Here is a 16482-nt window from a genome sequence, read left to right as displayed (position 1 = left end):
AGAAAGTGACATTTCTTTCAGATAAGGCAGCGGCAACACGGTATAATATAATCGGTATTACAACTACCGACAAGAGGCCTCCATACGCTGCTCATACCGCCCGGATTTTGATTAACCACGGTACACCGCGAATGAAAGCCCTTGAGTTGTCCTACAAAACTTCAACCTAGTTCGGTTGACCAAAAATAAGTCGGTTTGAAAAAAAAAACTAATTTTACAAACAGGTTTTTCTCGATTTGAAACATTTTTTTATCCAAAATGATCATTCATATAACGTAAAGTAAACATGCCAAATTTCAAACAAATTCGTGCATTTTTACTATCGCTATTCTTCTTCTTCTTTCTGGCGTTACGTCCCGACTGGGACAAAACCTGCTTCTCAGCTTAGTGTTCTTATGAGCACTTCCACAGTTATTAACTGAGAGCTTTCTATGCCGATTGACCATTTTTGCATATGTATATCGTGTGGCAGGTACGAAGATACTCTATGCCCTGGGATGTCGAGAGAATTTCCAACCCGAAAAGATCCTCGACCGGTGGGATTCGAACCCACGACCCTCAGCTTGGTCTTGCTGAATAGCTGCGCGTTTACCGCTACGGCTATCTGGGCCCCTACTATCGCTATTATAGCAGTTTAATTATTTTGTATTTTTTTATATATTAAATCATTAGTGGTTATTTTGTACCACTTCTCCCTAATATAAAAATCTGTAATTTTGCGAAATATCTTCTTTTATATAGGAAAACATTTCCTGTAAATTTCAGCTCGATCGGAGAACATTAATACAACCTCTCTAGACAAGGCGGTTGCGGTACTCGCAAAATGGCTCAAGTTCAAACACTACACAGAAAAAAATTTTTTTTTCGAAAATTTTTAAAACGGCATATCTAGATTACACCTCAAATGTAAGCTCATGAGTTACCCTACAAAACGTCATATTTAGTTTTTTGACCTAGTTCGGTTGGTAAGAAAAAAATCGATTTGAAAATCACTAAATGTTTTATGAAAAACTCATTTTTCTCGATTTGAAGTACTTTCAAAATCCATATACCATGCCAATCTCAAAGTTCATATAACGTAGAGTATTCATGCCAAATTTCAACATAATCCGTGCACTTTTACTATAGTTATATCAGTTTTTGTGATTTTGCATGTTTAGTGACATGAAATCATTGGGGGTCATTTTGTCCCACTTCCCCCTAATATAAAAATCTAATATTTTGCAAAACATCATCTTTTATATAGAAGAACAATCCCTGAAAATTTCAGCCTGATCGGAGAACATCAATACAACTTCCCTTGGAAAGGGGGTTGCGGTTCTCGCGAACTGGCTCTTAAGAAGCAACACAGAATTCTGAAAAACAACACAGCGTAACAGAAATAACACGTTTGCGTATCTCAAAAATCATATCATATGTTTCTAGTAAATTTTCCTAAATTTCGAGTTACCGTCGTTGGGGGTGAGAATAAGTCAAAAAAGGATATGTACGATTTATTTATTGAATAACTTTCGCAATTTAACTCCAATAAACTTCAAATTTGATGGTGCTTTAACAACTGTACAAAAAAATATTGAAAAATATTTATTCACTGCGGCGCTGTAAGTGAACGAAAAAGGACCCAATCTCACCCCATAGAGGTTTTTGAGAATATGGTTGCAAAACCATTCACAGCTGAAAAATATTGATGAAATACTATGCAAAAAAGACGAACAGACATCTAAGATGTTTCACAAGTATGATAAACCCACTTTAAAGAACAATTATAGCAAAAATTTGAAGAGCTATGAGAAAAACTATGTAAACCTAGCATTTATCGTCAAGTTTACACAAATTTTCTTGTTTTTCCCCTCAAATTGTCTAATTCCCATTGCCATAAAGCTTATTTAGTTTCCCTTCGCAAGTAGTTAAATTTCGGTGCGACATTCCACGACATTTTAGGCAGATATTGACGTCATAATCCCGGTATTTCAGCGATCCAACTCATTTGTACGTTATATGTTTAGGTTAAGTAAATTCAAAGCATTTTTTTTCTCTCACCTGCAAAAAATCTGAACTGCTACGTCAAATAAAATGTAATATGTTACTAACAAAATGTTAATAAAATCTTAAATTTGTTTTACCAAATTAGAATTATAGTGTTGTCTAACACAGAACACCTAGATATAAGAAATGAATGTAATGTTTTGAATGATACTAATAAAGTAAAAGGATAATGTGTGTATGTGGAACAACCTTACATAATTAGAGATGTGAGATGTGTCAACATCACATCTGTAACGCATCGGGTGGAACCAATACAAATGCAACTCAGGCCTCGTGCCCGATTACGCATTGGGCTCGGCCTCTTTCTTGTTTCAGCCATCAACCGGAGTAGACGCATCTAAGGTGAGTAGCGGCGCTCTGTGATGGGATTCCGCTGGCGTCATCGGCAAAATTACACAATGGCGATCCAGCCAGGTTAGCTGTTCTTTTGAAGCAGCTAATAAAGAAAAGATCAGTCGATGACCTCGGAATTCCCTTACATTTTCAAATTTTCCTGCAAAGCAATGCTACCATCATAACCTCTGATACAAATGCGACACGATGAGTAGAGATTACCATCTCAAGCGAGGGGTAGTAAAATTGTTTTCCCAAAAAAAAATATATCTAACTTTGCTTGCAAGTGCTGAGACAGCCATCGATAATAAAGGTTATGAGTTTGTTAGAACATAATGATCAATGAGCTGAGACCGCCATTAAAAGCGTTTAATTACTGTAAAGATGAGTGTTGAAAAACCATATAGACCAGTAGCGGATATCGAGTAAACCAAATGAAAAAGAGATCATGCATTTATCAAACAAGAGACAGGTTTCCCCCACTGAGCGTTGACGAGAGTTCGCATAGGGGCATGTCATGAACACCCGTAAAAGTTTGCAGAATAAAGCGTTGACGAGAGTCCGTCATTTAAGACACTAGCAATAGCGCACGTGATGGAATAGGAAAATTGTAATGCGTTTAGATAACCATTTATGATTTCGGTGCGAGCATTCCCACATGTTGATCACCCGCGATATAACTAATTACAATCCAGGAGTTCATACACTCTCTGGGAAGAGCTTGTCACAAAGAAAGTTCTGGAGGTTAATAATAAATAATAAATGGTTGTATGTATGGCCAAGGAATGAACTGGGAAAGTCATTTATCACTGAAGAGACTCAAGTAGGCAGATCAGCATGTCTACTAAAATATAGTGACGATTGGATGGTTGTATACGCAACAAAGTATTTTATCAATTCGTTTCAATCGATACTTTTCAGATACCTAATCGTTATGTCGACAAACGGGATGTATGTTCGCGCACCAGATGCGTATATGGATGAGGAGGAGTCCGAGTTATATGTGGTCGAGTCCCAATATTCGGACGATCTGAACTCCTGTCAACTGGGTGCGAATGAGGTAGTAGGGATAACTGAGCCCATCGACACCGATGGTGAAGGCGAGCCTCAATCGGCCGAGGAGGTCATGTGGTCAACAGAAGACGATCCGAATGCAACCATAATGGAAGAAAATCAAAAAGACGCTTGCTCAACGAATGCACACATTGATGAGAGACTTGACCGCCTGGAGAGAATGATGCTCGAATTAGCAAGTTCCCATAAAACTTCAGCAAGGAACGTACCGGCTGAGCAAAACGAGATCGGTTGGGGATTTGCTAAAGAAACGGGATCTCAAGGTGCTGGTTATTCGTCTATTCGAATGGAAACGATTCCCCCATTTCCGAAAGACGTTCCGGCAAATAAACTTTGGGAAGCTTGGCAAGAGTTTCTCGAAAATTTTGAGATTGCTGTGTCATTATCGCATCCTCTCGATCCCGTACGCCGTGCAAAGCTTTTGTTTGTATCAATGGGGCGAGAACTACAAGGCATTGTGCGCGCTGCGAAACTTCGCCCGAACCTTAATGAGGCAACATGCTATTCGACTTTTGTCGAGAACATCGACAGACATTTGAAGGCAATGACTGACACATCGGCCGAGCACGAGGCATTTACTTCCATGAAACAAGAGAAAGGCGAGTCAGCCGTATCGTTCCATTCGAGATTAATGGAAAAAGTTCGACTGTGTGGGTATTCACCATCGGACCAGGAGCGATTCGTACGAGCTCAACTGTTGAAAGGACTGGCCAATCGAGAGCTGGCCAAATTGTCGCGAACGTTTGGATACGAGACTAATTTCGTTGTGCAATCGGCCACTCGCGATGAAGCTTATGATAGAGAAACCAGACATGACGCTCCAGATGTGTATGCCATCACACAGACGAAATCAGAACCAGGAGCAAATCCAGGACCCGCTTGGAAACGTCCACGCACGAACGAATCAAACCGACGAGCTGTACATGCCCGAGACAATTTTCGGAAAGGGCGACGATTCCGCTGTTCCAGGTGCAACAGATTGGCTCATAATGGAGGTCCATGCCCAGCCCTAGGCCGGAAGTGCCGCACCTGTGGGATGGAAGGCCATTTTGCTGCAGCCTGTCGAGACAGGAGGAAGACTGCCGGTGCTCTAAGAAGAGAAGAAAGAACGTCCAATGATGCCGAACAGGTATGATGAGTTCAATGAGAAATAAATAGAGAAATAAAAATAAATTTTCTGAATTGGTTTACCTCAAGACCATGAATGTCATTTATTTTAAGGACCACCTATCCCCTTTTTCAGGAAATTAACGCGATTACTCTCGACGATGTAATGGTCAACTGCCGGGTGGGTAGATCTACACCGATTAGTTTTTTGATTGACTCGGGAGCCGATGTTAATGTCATCGGTGGCTCAGATTGGTCCGTTTTGTATGATCAGTACCAAAAGGGATTGGTAGACTTGGACATCATGAACACCCAGCCTAACCAGGAACTGCGAGCTTACGCGACCTCAAACCCTATGGCAGTGAAATGTTCTTTCCGTGGGACAGTAGAAATCGTTGGTTCGTCAAAACCAGTAGTAAAGGCACTTTTCTTGGTAGTCAGTGAAGGTCGGCGATCCTTATTAGGAAGAACAACTGCTGGAGAAATGAAACTACTAGAGGTAGGCCTAACAGTTAATAACTGTGACACAGTTCAGCCAGAGATTTTTCCAAAGATGCCGGGTGTGATTGTAAAGTTCAGCGTTGACAAAACGGTACCGCCAGTTAAAAATGCCTACTTTAATGTACCGGCAGCATATCGCGAGGGAGCAAGACTTCGTTTATGTGATATGGAGAAGCAAGGTATTATTGAACGTGTAGTTGGCGCCCCCGGGTGGATTAGCGGAATGTCCGCGGTCCCAAAGGGTCAAAATGACTTCAGGTTGGTCGTCAACATGCGGTCGGCGAATAAGGCTATAAAAAGGGAGTATTATCGACTCCCTCTGTTGGATGAAATGAAAATCAAGCTACACGGAGCCAAGCATTTCACGAAACTTGACTTGAGTAATGCCTACTATCACTTGGAGTTGAGTGAAGAGTCGCGCGACCTCACAACGTTTATGACCGAGAACGGCATGTATCGTTTTACCCGATTAATGTTCGGTGTAAACTGTGCTCCGGAAATTTTCCAGAGAGAAATGTGTCGTATTCTTGAGGGCGAAGACAATATAATCATTTACATCGACGATGTACTTATTTTCGCCAATTCTCCCGAGCAACTTCGAAAAATCACCAGCCGTGTTTTGGAGATCCTGCGTAAAAATAACCTAACGCTCAATAAATCGAAATGTGAGTTCGAGAAAACTCAAATCAAGTTCCTAGGTCACGAGCTTGACGAGGACGGATTTCACGTCGATAAGGCAAAAATAAAGGACATAGAAAACTTTCGACCACCCACTACTGGATCCGAGCTTCGAAGCTTTTTGGGATTAGCTACGTTCATTAGCCCGTACATAGACAACTTCGCTAACATCACACATCCACTCTGGGCGGTATCTTCAAGTAGGACTTGGACCTGGGGACCACAGCAACAAAAAGCGTTCGAAGAAATTAAGAACAAAATCACGCATTGCACTACAACGCTGGGATACTTTTCAGAAGAAGACAGGACCATAATTTACACGGACGCTTCCCCCGATGCTCTCGGAGCGGTACTGGTGCAGCAACAGGAAGGACATCCTCCGAGAATTATAAGTTTTGCATCGAAGTCGTTGACTCCAACAGAAAAGAAGTATGCCCAAAACCAGCGTGAAGCACTCGGAGCAGTTTGGGCTATCGAGCATTTCTCCTTCTTTCTACTCGGGAGACACTTTACGCTGCGAACCGATGCAGAAGGCATAACCTTCATCTTAAATCGGACACGCGAGGATTCAAAACGAGCGTTAACCAGGGCTGATGGTTGGGCCCTTCGCCTCAGTCCTTACAATTATGATGTAGAGTTTGTCAAAGGACGGGATAACATAGCTGACCCCTCATCCCGATTGTATGTTGGAGTTGATGAGCCATTCGATGAACAGAAGAGTCCATGGGAGGTAGCCTGCCTTGATTCAAACAAAGGAGGTTTCTTGACTGAAGATGAAATAAGGAAAGCAACCCTGAACGACCCAATACTGCAAAAAGTATGTGCGTCAGTTGAGTCGGGCGTTTGGCCGGCGGATCTGAATAAATTTAAAGCCGTTACGCGTGAACTGTCCCTACGTGATGGGCTGCTAATCAAAAACGGCTGCGCAGTAATCCCAGAGAGCTTAAGGGAAAGGACTTTGGAACTGGCTCACGATGGCCACCCTATGACAGCTAAATTAAAAAGCATCCTAAGGGAACGCGTATGGTGGCCCGGAATAACTTCTGATGCTGAAAAATGGGTACAATCTTGCAAAACGTGTGCTGTTAATGGCAAACCCGAGAAACCGACGCCTATGAAACGGATATTTGCACCTCAATCCGTATGGGAAACGATCGCCCTAGATTTTAATGGGCCATACGTCAAACATGGTGGAATATCCATACTGGTGATTGTAGATTATCGATCTCGGTATTTGATTGCACGCCCGGTCAAGTCCACTAGCTTTGACCATACTAAACGAGTATTGGAAGATGTCTTCGCTAGAGAAGGTTTCCCGGCGACCATGCGTTCCGATAACGGCCCACCGTTCAATAGCACGGAATATAAGCAATATTGTGCACAGAGAGGAATACAAACCGTATTTTCCACTCCCCTATTTCCCCAGCAAAATGGGATGGTAGAAAATTATATGAAACTCATAAACCGTGCGATGGCATCAGCTACCGAAAACAACACTAAATTCACGGATGAGCTTCAAGCAGCTGTGAATGCACACAACGCAGCAGCCCATTCCATAACAGGAATACCGCCGGAAGAAGTTCTGATGGGCCGGAAGATCAAGCGACGTTTACCACTCGTGGATTATAAAAGAGCCGAATATAACGACGAAACTCTGAACGCGAAGGATAAGAAAGCAAAACTACTCGGGAAGGAGAGAGAGGATGCACGCCGCGGGGCTCGAGAATGTCGAGTTAAGCCTGGTGATACGGTCATTATCGAGCGCCAGAACAAAGCTAAAGGTGAACCCAGATTTGATAATAACAAGTTCACTGTCCTTGAAGAAGTAAACGGTAATCTCACCTTGAGTAGCAATGGACTGACGCTCAAGAGACACGTCACTCAAACGAAGAAGGTTGGAAATTGGCGTAACGAAACCGATGATGAAACGCGAAATGATTCTGCTGTTGACGAGTCTGAAAAAGAGTCCCATCGACCAGAGCGCCAAAGGAAACAGCCAGCATATTTGCAAAATTACGTGAGGACTGTGAGTGATGACTGATGCAGGCTTGTATCACAAAGAGGGTCAGAAAAGTTAAATTAAATGTTTGAACTGGTACGATTTTTTGGAAACGATTATTGCCCCTATTCTTGAATAAACAAAAACACCGAAACGACTGCAACACTAGAAGCCCCACCTTACACACCTGAAAAGAAAAGAAAGAAGAAATTTAGCAACAAACTTACATTTTCACTTACCTGTCGATTTGAGTGAGAAGCTCGAGACTCAGCTCATGATCTATACTTTGATCGAAGCCGTTCCTCATTCAACTAAGGGATTTTTCATCACCAGGAACATTGATTGGAACGGGAAAATAGTTTTGATGCTTCGAATAGTTTCAACTTCTGTTTCAACTGTTGCGCCAGCAGGACGGTGAAAATTTTTGACGTCTTGACCAGGTAAACAAAACAAACGGAGAGCTAATAGTCCTGTTCATGGAAGAAAAGCAAATCCTGCTTAGAGCCAATAGACCTGTTCATGATCATTTGAGATGAAAGGCCTGTTCATGGTTTAGTTTTTTTAGACTACACGGAAAAATATTTTCTACTAAGAATATAAGTTTAAAACAACCGAAGTTTATGTACATTGGGTAAAATCGAATTTGGGTAAACGCACCGATTTGAGGGTCGGCTTACGTGGAAAAAAAGCTAAATTTAAGTTGGGGGTTTTAGGTGCATAGATTTACGTTCTAAAAGTTTCAAATTACAAAAAAAAACATTTGGAACAAGGAGGGAGATGTGTGTATGTGGAACAACCTTACATAATTAGAGATGTGAGATGTGTCAACATCACATCTGTAACGCATCGGGTGGAACCAATACAAATGCAACTCAGGCCTCGTGCCCGATTACGCATTGGGCTCGGCCTCTTTCTTGTTTCAGCCATCAACCGGAGTAGACGCATCTAAGGTGAGTAGCGGCGCTCTGTGATGGGATTCCGCTGGCGTCATCGGCAAAATTACACAGATAATATGTCAGTCGGTTTTGTGCAGGAAACCATGAAACGTGCTGTTTACAAGGTGCAAAAAGCCCCAAACCGGAATGAGAAACAAAAGATGACTGTGAAAACCTGCGCCAGAAAACTTTACACCAAGTTGCTCACCAAATCGTGTTGCCTCGTGATGGATGACGAAATTTATGTAAAGGCCAACTTCCGTCAACTTCCTGGACAAGAATATTTCGTTCTTGTTTTTAATTATGAATCGTGGTTTACGGCCAACCAGCCGAGTGGAAGTTTAACAACTACCGAAAAGCTAAACATTACATATAATTTGCAATTGGATTAGATGGACAAATTGATGTGAAGATTTGCAAAAAAGCTACACGTCTTCTCAGTGAGAATCGAACTCACGACTCCCCGATCTCTAGTTGGGGCGCGTTACCACTACGCCATGCTAGAAATCGGGGAGTCGTGAGTTCGATTCTCACTGAGAAGACGTGAAACATTTTGGCAAATCTTCACATCAATTTGTCCATCTAATCCAATTGCAAATTATATGTAATGTTTAGCTTTTCGGTAATATTTCGTTGCCAAGTCTAAGTTCGATGTTCCGGAGGATGTTCGAAAGAAAAAAGTATCGAAATTTGCAATGAAGTTTCTAATCTGGCAGGCGATTTGCGGATGTGGTGAAACAAGCGCTCCTTTAATCACTTCCGGAACAATGAACGGTGCGAAACGTGTTGGAGTGGTACCGAGCCAACGGAGTCAAGTTTGTGCCAAAAGATATGAACCCACCGAATTCACCGGAACTTCGCGCCCAATTGAGAAATTCTGGGCAATTATGAAGACGAAGTTTCGTAAACACCCTAAAATCATTAAAACAGAGCTGGAATTGAAGAAAATTTGGGTAAACACAACAACACTGGGAAAATCTGTTGTACAAAATTTGATGGATGGAGTGAAAAGGAAAGTGCGGGCATTTGGGATGGGAGAAGAAATTGAATAAAACAAATGTTGTAAACCATAACCCACCATCAGTGGTTTTTCTTCCCCTGAAAATTTTAAGAAACTCCGATATCTGGTTTAATTTTTCTGACAAAATATGTGTGTGTCATTTTTTTTTTTCGAATACACCCTTTAATGATGATTCTTGTTTGGGCCTTCTTTAGCCGAGTGGATAGAGTCCGCGGCTACAAAGCAAAGTCATACTGATGGTGTTTTGGGTTCGCTTCCCGGTTAGCCCAGGATCTTTTCGTAATGGAAATTTCCTTGACTTCCCTGGGCATAGAGTATCATTGTACCTGCCACACGATATATGAATGCGAAAATGGTAACTTTGGCAAAGAAAGCTCTCAGTTAATAACTGTGGAAGTGCTAATTGAACACTAAGCTGATAAGCAGGCTCAGTCCCTGTGAGGACGTAATGCTAAGAAAAAGTATAAGAAGCATAAAAAGAAGAAGAAGAAGATAACTTAATTGCCTATTCCACACATGGTAATTTGCTCAATTGGGTCCTAAAATCTGTAATGAAACCATGTTTTTATTTAATGACGCGATAAAGCATGTTACTGCAACTACTTTAGCATTTTTTTTCCGCTCAAATAACGGCTTTATCGTGTTTAAGCTTTAATTTTAAAAATTGGGTCCATAAATGAGCCTTGACATACTATTGATCATGTTTGACGTTCGCTTAGTCGACAAAAACACCACAGGGGTTTTAGTTTTAACACTGGGGTTGTCCCTATCTGTGACATTTCGGAAGGGACACGGAAAACAATATGTACCCAAAATTAGAGTTTAAGCACAGACAAACAGACGTCACACTCTCATCGCTGTCTATCGACCAACTTTTTAACGGTCGATTCAAATATTGGGTAGGTGGTCAATCGACCACCCGCAGCGCTCGCGTCGTTTTTGTTCGTGTTTGACGTTTACACACTACCGCCACCTGTTGGTGCATCGGCCAACTATATTGTTTTTAGCATTGGGCGTACATGATTTCGCGACTATGATTTTGATCGAGATTTGTTCTAAGTGTTACGTCTGTTTCTCTGTGGTTTAAGCAAAGGAGTGTGACAAAATTTAAAGAAACATTTAGAAATGTTTTTTGGACTTAAACCAGCTTAAGCGTTTGGCACTAAAATTGGGACAGGGCTTTAGGACCCTATTACAGTTAACCAAACTGTAAAACCCGTTAACATAAAAACTGAAGACACATTCCGCGCACATCTACACCAAGATATCAAAAATTCAAACTCTGAAATATTTCCAAAGCTATGCAGAACATAAAAGACAATATGTTGAATTGGGTCCTAAAATGTTTAATAAAATCTTGTTTTTATTTAATGACACGAAAGAGCATGTTACTGCAACTATTTTAGCATTTTTTCCGCTCAAATAACGGCTACATCATATTTAAACTTTAATTTAAAAATTGGGTTCATAAATGAACTTTGACACTTTTGATCATGTTTGACGTACGCTTATTCGACTAAAATACCACAGGGGTTTTAGTTTTAACACTGGGGTTATTCCTATCTGACATTTCGGAAAAGACACGGAAAGCAAAATATACCCAAAATTTGAGTTTAAGCCAAGGAGTGTGACAAAATCTAAAAAAAAAGTTTTTTGGACTTAAACAAAAGAAAAACATTGAAAAATTGAGTAAACATGTGTTTTTTTTGCCTAAACTTAAGCGTTTGCACTAAATTTGGGACAGGCCTTTAGGACCCTATTGTATAAAAAACATAAATTTGATTGAAAATACAGTGAAGAACATACCTGAAAAGTTATATAAAGTTTATATAATTTATTAATGAGAAATTGAGACATTAAACAACTTTTTTTATGAAAGCCCTGTATCATAGTTTATCAAGTGTTAGACAATCGTCTTATCCGTTAACTAAAAGGGTATTAGATGACATTGCTATGTGCGAGTTTAATGTTTTCAAACGAATTATTGGTTCTTTGAAAACGTATTTTTTCAAATAGTCACCTTATTATGGTGTCGCGTTACAAAAATAGCCTTATTTTTGATATCGTAAAATAAATACTTCTTATAGAACTCTTATATTTTGGATTCTCTTCCTACTCATCAAAATACGTGTTTCCATAAAAAAAAAATTGAAATTGGACCATTCTTCGAAAAGTTACACTAGGTGCAAAGTTTTGGTGTCGCGTTACGTTAATTTTAGCCGTAAATTTTCAGGATGAAGCAATGCTACAACCGATTTTCGAAATTTTTGATTTTTAGTAGATGGAAATAGTTATACTAGCTTTCAGCGTTGGTGCCACCCCACTTAAACCCTCCCCGTTTTTGTAAAATGTGGATATGTCTGTTTTCTCTTGTTTTTCACTCAAATCTGATCAAGTAGCGCTGGTTTTAAATGAACTCGTTGGCTAGTGACCCAAATCTTATCAGACAGATGCCGTTTAGTGCAGGAATAGTCTCTCACATGTTGTGGAATACTTGGCTTCGATGGTAAACAACGTGGTTCTCCAGCGGATAATCCGGAATATCCGTAAAAATGGTCAATTCATGAAAATAATCCAAGACAGTTTTTTTTTTGCAAACTCATCAGAACTCCTGATTATAAAACGCAATAGGTTATTTGAATTGTTCATGGACCTAGGTGGTCACAATAATGGCCTCTGGAATATCCGGAACTTCCGTAAAAATGGTCATTTCGTGAGAATCATCCTGCGATTTTTTTCCAAAACATATCAAAAATCAATTACTAAACATAACGGATGATTGGGATTGTTCTTGGATATAGGTGGCCACTATAAAGCTCTTAGGAGGATCTGGAGCAATCGTAAATAACTGGTTGCTGCGAACTAACTCAAAATGCTTGTCAAGCGGGAGCCTGATTGCCGGAGCCAAACATTGAAGATTGTGGTTAGGTGTCTCTTGAGAATGTATTGTAATCTCACGAGAAGGTATTGTTATCTCAGAGATAAAAAATATATTTGTTTTTAATATATGATCTTCCACATCAGAGGCTTTATCTATGAAATCTGCGTATGTAATCAAAAAGAGTGAGCAATGAATTAAATAAGTGCGTTCGAGATGCTGATGCCACCCGAATCTTTGCTTTCGATGTTATTCGGTATGATGTTAGGAATCGAGTTCATACATGATATTGGCCCCCCTTGTTGATTGAGGGGAAAGTGCGTTCCTTCGACAACCTACGAACGAACACCGCATTGTAATTCACAGGCACAATAACATAAAAGTTGTATATATCCACGCACTTCTCGCAGACCGGCTATTAGTCAATTTCAAGATATTTATAAGCACATTTTGAGAAAGTCATGTGAGATAGAACGCATACAAGCTCTCCAGAGAGAGATCAGAGAGCGAAATTCAATACTCCACTGCACTGTGACGTCACTCATCAATTTTGACAGGTACTGGTCCTGTTGTTTACAGTTTGGACTTAGTACTTTTTCGAATCATTCTTAATTTCGTGAAAGTTTGCTGCGAGGAGAGGTCAAATCCACTGCACATATTCTATCTTCCTACCGTGGAAAATTGTCACCATCAGCATGCTGGTGATAGAAATGCGAAGATGAAAAAATGATGAAAAAAAAACGACTAAGTCCGAAACGTAAACAACAGGACCAGCAGCTGTCAAATAAGTGAGGTTTGGCTCGTCATATGCAGTGCTCTATAAACAGAGAATTAAAAGTGACGTTTGAGGGACTAATACGACAAACCCAATTCTTCACAAGAAACATGTTTCAAGATTTGCTTGAAAATATAAAGGGGTTTAGTTCGCAGCACCCAGGTAAATAATGGTCATCTCGTAAAAATCAACTTAGAAACGTAGTTTTTTTTTTCAAATCTTCTGGATGTATTGTCATGACATTTATCTATGTTGACATTCATCCTTTACGTTGTATAATAACGAATTTGATTGATTTTGCAATAAACTTCGGTAATCAAGGTGGTCTTTAATTTCAATACCAAATATACTACTTCTTTTTCTTCTTCCGGGCGTTACGTCCTCACTTGGACAGAGCCTGCTTCTCAGTTTAGTGTTCTTATGAGTACTTCCACAGTTATTAACTGATGGTGGTAAGCTCCATCGAAGTTAATACGCCGATCGCGTATTATCCTCGATTTTACTATGGGAAAATCGAGGATAATACGCGATTGGCGTATTAACTTCGATGGAGCTTACCACCATGAGAGCTTTCTTTGCTAAAGTTGCCATTTTCACATTCGTATATCGTGTGGCAGGTACGATTATACTCTATGCCCAGGGAGGTCAAGGAAATTTCCTTTACGAAAAGATCTTGGACCAACCGGGAATCGAACCCAGACTCCTTCAGCATGGCTTGTCTTCGTAGCCGCGGACTCTAACCACTCGGCTAAGAAAGGCCCCCCCAATTATACGTGTATTACAAATTTTACAAGTTCTATAATTATGTTTTTTACGTGTTGAAAAAACGCACAGTGATCCTGGGTTATTTTTTACGCCCAGTTTTGCGAATCTTTCCAAGGGAGTTGTAGTTGTCCATGGGCAGTCCTGATTGGATGATTTTATAAATTGATAATTTTTATGAATATTGCGGATTTTCCAGTGATCCAGTTTGTTTACTATTGAAGCCAAGCAGTCCCCAACATGTTCACTGACCGGCACGTTTCTGATAAGATTTGGGTCGCTTCTTAAACCAGACCTAAAACCAAAGCTATTTGATTAGCTTTGTGCAAAAAAAGAAAAAAAAAAGAAACATAGGTATTTACTTCTCACAAAAACGCGAAAGGTTTCAGAAGAATTGCGCCAACGCTTAAATCTGGTACAACTATTTCCTTTCAATGAAAGCTCAAACAATCGGTTGAATAATTGAGGAACTGAATTGTATGAGTTAAAATGTATTCACAATTTCGCCTAATAATTTGATTTAATAACTCTTCTGTGTTGCAGAATTCCATGATATTCAGATCACTATTTTGAGACCATAAACGACCTTAACAATTTTGCTAAAAGATGATCCTTAAAATACTACATGGCTACGTTGAAATTTTATTGGCCCAATATCTGGTTCAATTACACCCCTGTGCCACAAAATTGTGTATCTTTCAGACCACCATTAGTAAATCATAAACACCTACACACGCTATGTCTGAACCAGCAGATTATAAAAATCGAATGTACATCGGATGTTTTCATCATCTTCAAAAAATATCAAAGGAACAGTCAAAAAATTTAACTCAAAAAAAGTGCAATTACCCCACTGTACAGCAGCTCTACATATTTTTCGTCCGATCATTAGGAAGCTTTTATCCCAGACAACCAGAAGTCGCATAACAGTTTACGAACAAAGTCGTTTATTTATGCAAATTGCATCACATCCGCACTACATGGTGGATGAAATCGTTTGATTGATGGGTTTCCTCGCATAAAACGTTATTTTCTGAGTTCATATGTACATTTTTCTTCGTTCCTTATACTCGTACAAAGTTAGTCGGATCAATCCGTAGCAGCTGTCAAATGAACTTTGTTATCATAAATTAAGTCGTATAAGAGTACAAACTGATTCGCAATAAAATCGATACACTCGCATTGCATGCTATTTTTCATCATATAAAAATGCACGTATATCGCCTCCACTTTTGTACGTATTAGGCCTTTTCACACCATCTTATACACAGCCATTTCAGATTACCGACCCCAGTAAAATTTTACTGGGTTTTGGAACTACGGTTTTTTCGGTAATTTTTACGATTACCGAAAAAAACCAGTAATCCTTAATATGTTTTGATTGATGGAAATAACTGACTTAGTCAGTAAAAATATTAAGCGTTTTTACTGGCTTTCCAGTTTCCCATGCTTCATGCTTTGCTTCTCCGGATACTGTTTTTTTCAGAAATCAATTCAAATTAAAACCCAATCGACATGAACATGAACATCGACATGCATTTTTCTTACGAATAAACATCTACGGTATGCATATATCTCAGTGGAAGTAATCGAAAAATGTGTGACAAAACCATTATTTGGTTGGTTTGCATACAAGAGGCAAACTCAATGATGCAGATGAATTTACCTCCTGTATGGAAACCAACCGAATTTTCCAACGTAAGCAGTTAAAATCGTGCTTTTGGCTGCTTAAAATGGTTGATTTTCTCACTAAATTTCGACTACTTACCACGAGAAAGCGCAAAATAGGTGCAGGAAAAGTTTGGTTGCAATAGCCGTGTCTTCCGGCGCCGGTCGATTCTACAGCAGGAGATTATCATTTGACACTTTCCCGCATGCGTATCAGTTTGTTTTGATTTGATTTTGACAACAAGTCAGTAAAAAAAACATCAACTACTGAATAGTCGGTAATTGTTTTTACTGACTTTTCGGCCTGTTCGGTAATGTTGCAAAATTGGGTCTGACAGCTACCGTAGTTCAGTAAAAAGTAAAAATTATTACTGAACCTCAGAAGTTTTCAGTCAAAAAGCTGAAAGTTCGGTATTTTTTATGATTTACAATTCGTACCCAGTATAAAAAATTACCGAACAAGCAAATCGTGATTGAGTGTGTATGTGAAACTTTCCACATATAAGCATCGCACAACACAAAAAGTGATTCCGTTATACGTACATTCTGGTTGTCTGGGACAAATTTCTGAAACAATATTCTTAAAATAATTTATTGAATCTTTTTCATAATTTTACTCATTTATCAGATCCATTAACTCCACTGTGTTATTGAATTTCGGGTAGTTACGACCTGAGAGAGACTCGCGAAGAGGAAAAATATCAA

Source organism: Aedes aegypti, chromosome 3, assembly GCF_002204515.2.
Source record: "Aedes aegypti strain LVP_AGWG chromosome 3, AaegL5.0 Primary Assembly, whole genome shotgun sequence".
NCBI classification, from domain to species: domain Eukaryota; kingdom Metazoa; phylum Arthropoda; class Insecta; order Diptera; family Culicidae; genus Aedes; species Aedes aegypti.
Note: the sequence above shows the minus strand (reverse complement) of the source record.